The following is a 10,631-nucleotide window of genomic DNA, read 5'->3' as shown; positions in this document are numbered from 1 at the left end:
GGCGAGCATACACAAATGGTTTTCCCAGGCTAGATTTTTCAGTTCCTTCCAGTTGTGTTGCGATATTATTGACAAACAACAACTTCATGTGAGTGTACATGTGTATGAGCGTGCATGTGTGTATACATCCGTGTGTGGGTGCTCTCACTCAGGAGGATAGGGGTCAACCTTGGGGATCCTCTTCAATCAGCCCCCACCCTCCCTTCTGGTTTTTAGCCAGAGTCTCTCCCTGACTGGGAGCTTGCTGTTCCTGTGGAACTGACTAGCTGGTAGACTCCTAGGCATCTTCCCATCTCTGTTCATCCCTCCTCCCACCAGTGCTGGGGTTACAGACAAGCAATGCCACACATGGCATTTGCAGGCGGGTGCCGTGGCTACACACTCAAGTGCTCACGCTTGAATAGAAAACAATTTACCCACCCAGACTGCTCTCTAGCCACAAATGACATGTATGTCAGGAATGCGGTGTGATGGTTTGACATAGGCATACATTGTGAGAGATTACCACACCACCAAACTAATTAATATGGCCACTCTACACTGGGGCGTGTGTGTGTGTTTGTGTGTGTGTGTGTGCGTGTGTGTGTATGTGTGTTGGGGAAATGTTTATGTTAAGAGCACAAGATCTGGCCACTTTTCTTAGTCATCTCAAAAGAGTATTTAAATTATTCTTACCATAGTTGTATCCAGATATGAAGAAAGAGAGATATACGTATTCTTTAATACATATAATACAATATATATATACAAATATATGGATTTGTCATCTGAGGAGCCACTATGTTGAGGGGCCTGGCTAGATGTCCTTCTGCCTGAGGCGGAGGACAGTACTGAGTCTGTCCTACGCTGGAACAAGGATTCCCAGTAACAGGTGAGGTTTGTATTTTAAGTTCCACTTCAAGGTAGAGAGGACTAAGACCTTCAGCAGGGCCTTCCATACCCTCTCAGGGCCTCAGGCTCCCCATCTGCTCCAGGAGGGGGCAGGGCCTCTCAAGGCTGGCATCAGGGCATCTTATCAGGGCACACATAAAGGGCCCTATTGAACTGCGGGCTCCTCGGCTGCCATCCTGACAAAGCCCTTTTCTGCTCGAGCCACAATGGCTCTGTCAGGCAGGTAGCAAGGCCTGCAGCATTGTCTTCCCCGTCAAGAACAACAAGGCTCACTGTTTGACCCAGGCTTGGTCTCCCTGGGGCGGGTGGGTGCTTTGAAAGGGTCTAACCAGCTAAAGACAGATGGGCTCTGTTCTTAGGCAGCCATGGTGGACTAGCCATAAATCTTTTGGTCAGCTATTTAAGGATGAGCACAAAACTAATTTGTTAAGACTACATATCTTCTAAATCCTTGACTTTTTAAAGCCCATGTCCCAGTATCGATACTAAAGATCTGCACAGACGGATATGGCAGCCACTGGTCACGTGTACCTAATGAGCCCTTGACAAGCATCCAATCTAAACAGAGATTTGTGGCAAGCATCAACCAGCTTCTGGCCAGCTTTTGGACCAGACCATCCTCTGATGTAGGGGTCTTTCCCATGCATTGTAAGTTGTTTAGCAAGGTCTGGCCTCTACTGTCAGGTAACCAAGCTCACCCCCATGTCTCTACCTCCTGCCCTGGGTTTTGATAACCCTGAACATCCCCAAATAAACTGCCAAAAATCACCTTGTAATTAAGAATCACCAAGATTTCAAAGAGAAAATGAAATGATAACATGGAGGGATAGATTGAAATGAGAGAAATGAGTATTCAATTCATTTTCCTCTTGCCCTATTTCTTTTGGTGTTTTGTAAAAAAAAAATGAGGCCTACAACTGTTTCAAGTTGCTTTGGTGGCTTACATTGGGTTTCTGTTGAACGGGGCTGTTACAGATGAGAAAACTCTGGGCCATAGACTGAAAGTGTTCTGTGGAAGATCATGGAGAGGTAAAGCCAGGGAGGAAGCCAGCTTTCCAGATTGGTACCCCAGACCACCTCTACTACTCTACAGATGTTGCCGTGAAAGGACATCTCCAAGTGTCCTTTGTTGGGGTGTTCCCAGTGTCATGTGGTCAAATAACACCCCAGGAGGAATAGAGACAAGGGTGCAATTGATGCTCATTGTAGGCTTGCTCTGAGCCATGTGTGTGCTCCTTCTGTCTTTGCAGTGACCTGGGGAAGAGGGTTCTGGAGTTCACTCCATTTTCCAGCTAAGGAAATGGAAGACCGTCTTGGATACATCCCTGAAGTGTATTTTTCAGTCCAATGCATAGTGCCCTACAGCTCTAGGTTCCATAACACTACATGAGATATGGGAGGGTCCCTTCTTCTCACCTTCTATCTTGGGTAAGAAATAATCTTCAGTCTTCCCCAGTTCTGCAAAACCGGTTTTCGTGGCAAGGGCTGCCACCTCCTTCAGGCCGAGTGGGAACAACGGGAATGCAGACTATTGGTATGCAGAGGCATGCCTACAATTTTCCAGGTGTGTCTATGCACGGCTGCTGCTTTCATAAAGAACCTTATTGTCACTGGAAATACTGCCTGGAATGGACTCACGTGTGTGTGTGTGTGTGTGTGTGTGTGTGTGTGTGTGTGTGTGGTCCAGCTATAAGAAGGGCTATGTCTAACAATGGGGTCTGCATGCAATGCACCTAGCAACCAATAGTGATTGACGGACAATACTGTTACTGAACCCTTTGTCTGTGGACTGAGCCCTTGACTGACACTAGCTCATGTGGCTATGACAAGCTGAGTACCCTTCGATGCTCCATTTAGAAGGAACCGAGGTGCAGAGAGGTGGAATGACCCAGGTTACACAGTGATGGATATGGCTGGGATATTTTTCTCTCTTCCAGTAGTTCTCTCAATTAAGGCATTGGTTTGACGAGGCTAGCCCCTTCCTGGTCCTTTACTCTGGATGGCTGGGGAGGTAGGATCCACACAGAAACCCTAGTAGGGGAGCCTATGTCTTCTCATCTAACCTTATTTAGGCGCCTGAAAGGGCTCACCAAATTCCACCTCCTCAGTTTTGCAAAAAGAGAAACTGAGGCAGAGAGTAATGCAAGGTCATGATCAACACCACATAGGTAACTGGTAACATGATCTACACTTTATCTGAAGTCACTCTAAGGCCATCCCAGGCGCTTTTGCTGCCCTCTATCCTTTCCTTTTGGAGGCAAAGGGCTAATCTGGGGTAAATCAAGAGTTAATATTTTGGGGCCATTTTCTAAGGGTGAATCAGTGTGTTAAGTTTTTACTTCCATTCTGCCATTTAATTGTTCCAGGTTTATGCACTGGGCACTGCTATTAGTGCCAGTTTTAAAACGAGAAAACCGAGGCTCAGGAAGTTAAGTAACTTTTCACAATGGCACAGTGACGCTGTGATGAAACCCAGCAGAACACGTTTCTCGGACACTCCTCTCAACCTGAACACACCGCTGTTCTGTCTGCCTACAGGTGGAAAGCAGGCTTTGACAGCACCATCGAGGGCGGAGCTCACTCCGGGGCGTGCAGGGTGTGCTTTGCTTGGCCTTGGTGGGGGGGGGGGTGAGGAGTCTGCTGCACTTAAGGTTGTAAGGTTATCTATCAGGTCTTATGGGAAACCAGTTACATTGCAGTCACCAACATGTGTTATTGTTACATGACTCGTATGTGACTGGCCTCTTCCGGGTATCACTCTAATCTTTATGTGTTCTTACACTGAGGAAACGTCACTGCATGCAAACTTCACGAGGAGCTCGTGCCATGTGACTTTATGGAGGTTAGGAGTTGGTGCTCTTCATCCATTACACGGGCTCCAGGGATTGAACTCAGGGCATTGGGCTTGGCACTACCTGCCTGGTTCTCAACCTGTGGGTCTCAAACCCCTTGGGGATTGCGTATCAGAGAGCCTGTATATGAGATCTATACATTACAATTCTTAACAGTAGCAAAATTATAGTTCTGAAGTAGCAATGACATAATTTTATGGTTGGGCTCACCACAACATGAGGAACTGTATGAAAGGGTCACGGCATTAGAAAGGTCATTTTTCCAGCCGATGGTAGTGAGACGCTATGACGTCACGTGACTTCCTCAAGTGGCCACGGACAGAAGGTAGGTAAGCCCAGGTTTGGCAGGCTCTCGGGGCACCTATATTCAGTCTTTTCTCTTTCCTTTGCTTCTGAGTCATCGGAAACTTCAGGGCAGGCAATGGTGGGAATTGGTTGGAGCGCTCCCGCCTCCTGTTTGGACCTGCAGTACCTGTCATATGGGACCCAGAGAGCTCTGAGTAACTTCACAGTGGAAAACCAGCTTGACAAAGAGCAGCAAGCTTAACCCAGGCTCTGCTCCCCACCCCCCACCCCCCGTTTTTGTCAAAACAAAAAAACCAAAAAAAAAAAAAACAAAAAAACAAAGCAAAACAATTTATTAGCTAGACAGAAAGGAGGCTCAACCACTTTCTCAAGAAGATAAGAGCCAAAAAGAATTTGACAGAAACTAAGTTCCAGCAGCTGTAAATTTGATCTTGGTTATTATTTTCCCACCGTTATTGGCTTTATTTTCCAACCATGTTTTTAATCAGCTCATTGCTGTCTGAACGGTAGATATAAATGATATCAGGAGACATGAATTCTCCCCATTCTGCCACTAATACTTGGGACTTAAGGCAATTTCTTCCCATTGGGTCTTGGTTTCCCATATACGTACATTAAAGATGAAGGAATAAAAGCTTCCCCCACTGTTTTCTTTTTATTGAAATCAGAGTAGATGATGGCAAACCCTTTCCCCCTTAAGTAGAAAGTTATGTGGACAGATAACAAACAAGCCTTCAAAATCAGCCTCTTTTGTTGCTTCAGTGAATGACCCTGAAGCCTTGTCCACTTTGTTGTTTCTCCACTGTCTGTCCCCCAGCAGTGACCGAACGCCCTTTCCATGCTAGGACGGGGACGCTGGAAGCTCCTTGATTGATATGCCTGGGCTTGTGTGCTCTGCTGGGCATCCACCAGGGGCCACTGCTCTTGTGGGATGCCCTCTCAAGGCCAGATTAGGGTTTGGAAGAACGGTCAAGGGCCTCCCTGCATGGAAAGGCTTATGATAATGTACTTCTAGGCTCTGAACCTTCTTGGTTCTCCAGGTCCAGTTGTCAGGGCTTTGGGACACCAATATGTGTTACTAAGTGGGTCTGAACACTCCTGTATGAGGGCTTGGGTTTGAATCCCAAAGGAGAATTCCTGCGAATTCCAGAGTGGCACATGAGGTGAGGCCTGGCACAGGAAAAGCCACCTTGAGGAATTCTAAGGGGGAGTAATTTTGTGACCATGTGTGGCTCTCACCTCAGCCACTCATAACAAAAACTCAGGTTTGCATCTTACAGAATACAAAACCCAAAACAACCTTGGCTGAGAAATAAGAGACTGGAGAAATTTTCCAGGTTCTGACTGTTTTATCTGTACAGTGAGAAGGGAGGAGATGATTTAATAATAATTTTAATTATCATAAAATTGTCTCTTATTGAGTAGCAATGACATAGATTTTTTTTTATGTTGCCCCTGTACTAATAACAGCAGCCCCTATGAGGTCGGTGTCTCATTTTCAACCTAACAAATGGGGAAACTGAGGTATAAAGCAATTGGACACCATGCTCATGCTTCCAAAGCTACAGCTATCTGATGGCAAGCTGAGATACTTATTTGGATGCCAAAGGCAGCATCTTCCTCTGTACCACCACAGAGAGTTCTAACTGTAAAAACTGACTAAAAATCTGGCTTGAGACTCTCAAGCAATAACTAAAGGTAGCCAAAATCACAAGTACAAGCATCAGTAGCTGCTCGGCCCGTGATTTTCCCTTCCTCCCCTCCAATGCTAAAAGCACCAGAGGGCTCTAATAGGCCTGAAGGCGACCATGAGCGTCTACCAATTTTCCTAATTTCAGCAGGCAAAAACAGAGCAAAGAAAACGATCTCATCTCCAGGGGTGGGGAAGACAGAATCTTATGTAGCCGAGGCTAGTGTTGAACTCGTTATGTAGCCGAGAATGACACAGAACTTCCAATCCTCCAACCTTTGCCCCCCGAGTGCTGTCATGCCCAATTTATGATTGTTTATGTGATACGGGACTATCTCCCCAGCTGAACACCTTCAGGAGTTTGGCTGTGCCTGCTTGCCAGAGAACCTCACAGTTGGGAATGCTGATGGTTGATGTTCCTTGCTGAAAAGAGGCCTTGGAAGGGCCAAGGGGCCCTCACCTGAGTATCCAGCCAGCCCTCCCAACCAGGTGTATGCAATTCTGCCCCCACTGTAGTGGCCTCGTGATCGCTGGGAAGGCTGGAGTATATAGGTGGGGGAAGGATGAAGAGGAGGGGACTCCATTTTCGCAGCTGCGAGGACTCATCGTCTGTGCCGGGTACAGGCCTTCGAACATACCATCACTCTGTAAGTAACCCTAATAAACTCATGATTGTTTCCCTAGGGTGAACGCTGAACTGCACCTTGCTTTGTTGTGGGGACCATAAGGGAGGGTAGATATTTTCATCTCCGCAAGGGAATGAATTTTAGCAATTGTTGCTGGGGGTAGAAGCCAGGACTTCGTGGTTGTTAGACAACTGAGCCAAGGGTCTTGAATGCACCTTTCCCGTCTGAACCTCACAAACAGGAACAGAGCATCATTCTGTGTCCAGTAAAGCTTGAAGAATGTTGCACCCTCCTCCCCCGTCTTAGGCCCAGTGCGCACTGATGCATTAAAGGCATTGAACTGGCTTGGTATAAAAATCCTGGTTAATTTCACTTAATTATATCAAATCCAATTGGTCGTGAAATTCCACCCCGTGACCGCGTAGTAGTAACAGCCTGTTTGAGAGGAAGCTGATCCCTGTCCCTTTCCGTATGTAAGGCCATTCATGCCCAGGAACGTCACATGCATTTCCCTAAGCCATCGAGCCTCCTGGTGGTGCATACTCTTGTAAAATAAAATAAAATCCCAAATTCTTCGCTGAGCCGTCAGTGGGCTAGAGGGTTACAAGCTGGACTCAGCCACTTGCCCTCTTGCTCTTCCTCCAGTTTCTCCAGCCGTGAGCTGTTTCCTTACCGTCCCTGGGCCTCTGTTTGCTCATCAGATACATAGATGATACGGCAGGTATTTGGTAAGGCTCGTGTGCAGGTGAAGCAAGAGAAGAAATGAAATATGTAAAACAGCACCTGGCACCACGTAAGGAGTTAATGGTCACCACGCCTCCTGGAGTTGGCAGAAAATGTAGTGAATCTGCATGTCTGTGGCACTGGAGACCAGGGCTGCTGTTTGGTTGCAAGGCCCAGTTAGAGCCTTGCTGCAGGGAGGCCAGAAACCATGGGGGTAGATCTGGGGCGGCCGGTTCTGTGGCCATAGCCTCAGATGGGAATTCACCTATGCATTTTTCTCAGCGGTATCTCTTCTCTCCACCCATCTTCTAAGTTCTTAGGAACCCATAATGAAGTTGTCAGTGTACGAGACTTGAGATATTTGCGGGGAGGAACAGGGGTAGGCGAGATGGCATCATACAAAGATATTAGCTCTTTGAACGAGAGGTCTCAGCATCAAACTCAGGCCATGGCTCTACCTGATTGCCCGACTCTGATCCAGTCACTTAATTCCTTTTAGTCTGTGTTTCTCGTTTGTGACACGAAGGTAATCATAGCGCTTACTTCTGAAGCTTGCCAGGACTTGCAAAGTAACATTAGCTAACGAGTAAGCGGTCACTCAGTGCATTATGGGTCCTTTTCTAGCGCCCTGGGACAGACAGTTCATGTCATGACAGAGACGGTCCTTGCTCTCATGGATTTTATATTCTAGAAGGGGTAGAAATGCCACACAAAAACAGAAAAGCTGATTGAAAACAAAGCAAAATGTAACAATGGGACACAAAGTAAGATATGGCTCGGGAGGGGCTGAATGCAGCCCTCCGGGAAAGCCGCGCTTAACCTGAGATCTGATTGCTGAGATCCGTATGCGCCCTTCTCCAGGCTTCTGCCTGCCATGTTTCCAGGGGAGAGACAGCGTGGGGCAGATGGGAATAGCTCCAGGCTGAATGGCAGCTGAGCAACTTTCTGCTCCCATCATCACACCGGAAATTCAGGTTTGCTTGCTGGAACGGCCTGAGAGACTCCACAGGAATCCAGAGCGTGGGCTGAGGTTTCTTCAGGGCTCGTCACCTGAGACGGTGGGGTAAACATCTCCTTTAAGGTACAGGATCTGCCTCCTCCTATCCGCTGGGGGATGCCAGGACCACAGAGTTGCCCCACAAGGGCAGTAGCACAGAGCCTCCCACCTCAGGGTTGGCTACAGGCCAAGGCTGTAGACCAATCAGAAACCACACTTTCCCCGCCCTCCGGCCCATTTAAGCTCAGCTAGTGATAATCATCTACATTTTGCTCTTCAACGAATGTAACCGTTTATTTGCTACTGTCCCATTAAATCTTAGTGCTTCTGTGTCAGCTGCCTGCCACTCCCAGACTACCTGTTCTATAGAGAGGCTGGACCTAAATCCTGGAAGAGCCAGAGAAAAATGCTCTTCATCTGGGGGAAGGTCACCCTCTTAATATCTAGCATTTTGGAGCCCCCAGATCTCTGTAAGACAGATGGAAGTCGCCATAGCTGCCCCAGAAGGTTACTTTGCCCATGGGGGACATGAGCTCATTCAATCTCTTTGTCTTTTGGACAAAGGGAAATGGATCTTACACTTTTAAATGTGCGTTATGGAAGCAGCCCACCAGACAGCAGTGACGGGTGGTGAGTGTAAGGCTTGGTGGGTTTTCTCGAGCGTAGACTGTAGCTACTAAGCAGGGAAAATTCCCTGCCAGTCCTTACATGACCTCACAAAGAACATTTGACTTCTGTCATCTGTTGGTTTGAGGCATGGTATCATTTTGCTCGCTGGCTTTGGCCTTACTAAGTAGCTGAGGATGACCTTGAACTCCTGATCCTCCTGCCTCCAACTCCTAAGTGCCAAGATTACAAGGAACATAATTTTGTTTGTTTTTATTTTTATTCTTCAAGACAGGGTTTCTCCGTGTAGCTCTGGCTGCCCTGGAACTTGCTCTGTAGACCAGGTTGGCCTTGAACTCAGAGATCCTCTCCTCCCTAATGCTGGGATTAAAGGAGTGTGCCACCACTGCCCAGCTGTGAATTCTTTTAAAATCACCCACATCCTGGACATACAAAGTATTTGGACTTATTTTTGTGTAGTAACAACTTTTGAGGTTTTTTCTCACACTACAGAGAGGCTCCTGGGGAACTCATCCCTGCATTAACACTCAGTAAGAGGTGTGTGTTCAAGGACCATTTCTGGATCATGTAACTTCTCTGAACAGATGCTATTAATAATAACAACTGAGCTGTATCATTCTGATACTGGTACAGTTTTAGCCATTGCATGGACGTTATAAGTAAGTTATAGTTTCTTCATTTTCCAGTTTGGGTTTCCTGAAGGTAATATTCTTGTCTAAGACACCAGACCTAGTCACTGATGGCCCTGAGTGGTCCTTGCAGTAATGTGTGACCACAGAGCTCTACCACTGAATGTCAACTATTCTCTTCCATTGACAGGAAGGGGCTGGGACAGGAGAAATATGTAAGTCTTCGATAGAAGACTGGTCCTCCGGGACAAGCTAGCCAGCTTGACCCAGGAATCCCTGCCCTAGCCTTCATATGACTGCCATAAACACACACACACACTATAGATATATGTGTATATGTATATATATGTACTAAGGATCTGATCTCATGGTTGCTCATCAAGTATCATATGCACTGAGCCATCTCTGCAGCCTCCAGGTAGTTAATCTTTATATGTGGCTATAGTTATAACTGGGGAATAAATTATAGAAGTGGAATTGCTAGGTTGGAAACTATAGATATCTAAAAAGTGGATTTTTGCCAAAGGGATTGTCATTCAACAGAATGCTAACATTCCCCTCCCCTGTGTCCAAATCTTAATTGCTGGGACCTGTTACCGTCCTCTGTGAAAAAGATTGGTTATGTTGAGTATCTTTAAAATACATATTTTATTATTTGATATTGTATTATAATTAGATTACTTCCTCTTTCCCCTTTTCTCCCTCTCAACCCTCCATGTTCTCAACCCTCCACTCAGTTCTCTTTTAAATTTTCTCCCCCTTTCCCCTCTCCCAAGACGGGTTTCTCTGTGGAGCTTTGACTGTCCCAGAATACACCTGTAGACAAGATTGGCCTCCAACTCAGTAATCTACCTGTTTCTGCTTCCCTAGTACTGGGATTAAAGGCGTGTACCATCACATCCCATCTCTCATGGCCTCTTTTTAAAAAGTTGTTATATCTGTATGTTACATATATATTTGTGTGTGTTTTTATGCATCTCCTAAACATATAAATACAACCTTTTCAGCCTGTTTAATGTTACTTGCATGTATGTGGTTTCAGGGATGACCATTTGGGTAACCAATTGGTATTCTCTTCTCTGCAGAAGACTATTTCATCGGTTTTCAGCATTTCTGAGCTGCATGTAGTTCGTTGTCTAGGGTTGAAGCATTGTGAGCTTCCCCCTCCCACGTTGGCATGTAGGTTGGTTGGCATGTTGGTTGGTTGGCATGTTGGTTGGTTGGTTGGCATGTTGGTCGGTTGGTTGGTTGGCATGTTGGTTGGTTGGTTGGTTGGTTGGTTGGCATGTT

Source organism: Microtus ochrogaster, unplaced genomic scaffold, assembly GCF_000317375.1.
Source record: "Microtus ochrogaster isolate Prairie Vole_2 unplaced genomic scaffold, MicOch1.0 UNK30, whole genome shotgun sequence".
Taxonomy (NCBI): Eukaryota; Metazoa; Chordata; class Mammalia; order Rodentia; family Cricetidae; genus Microtus; species Microtus ochrogaster.
The sequence above is the reverse complement of the archived record's forward strand: the minus strand, read 5'-3'. Positions refer to the sequence as shown.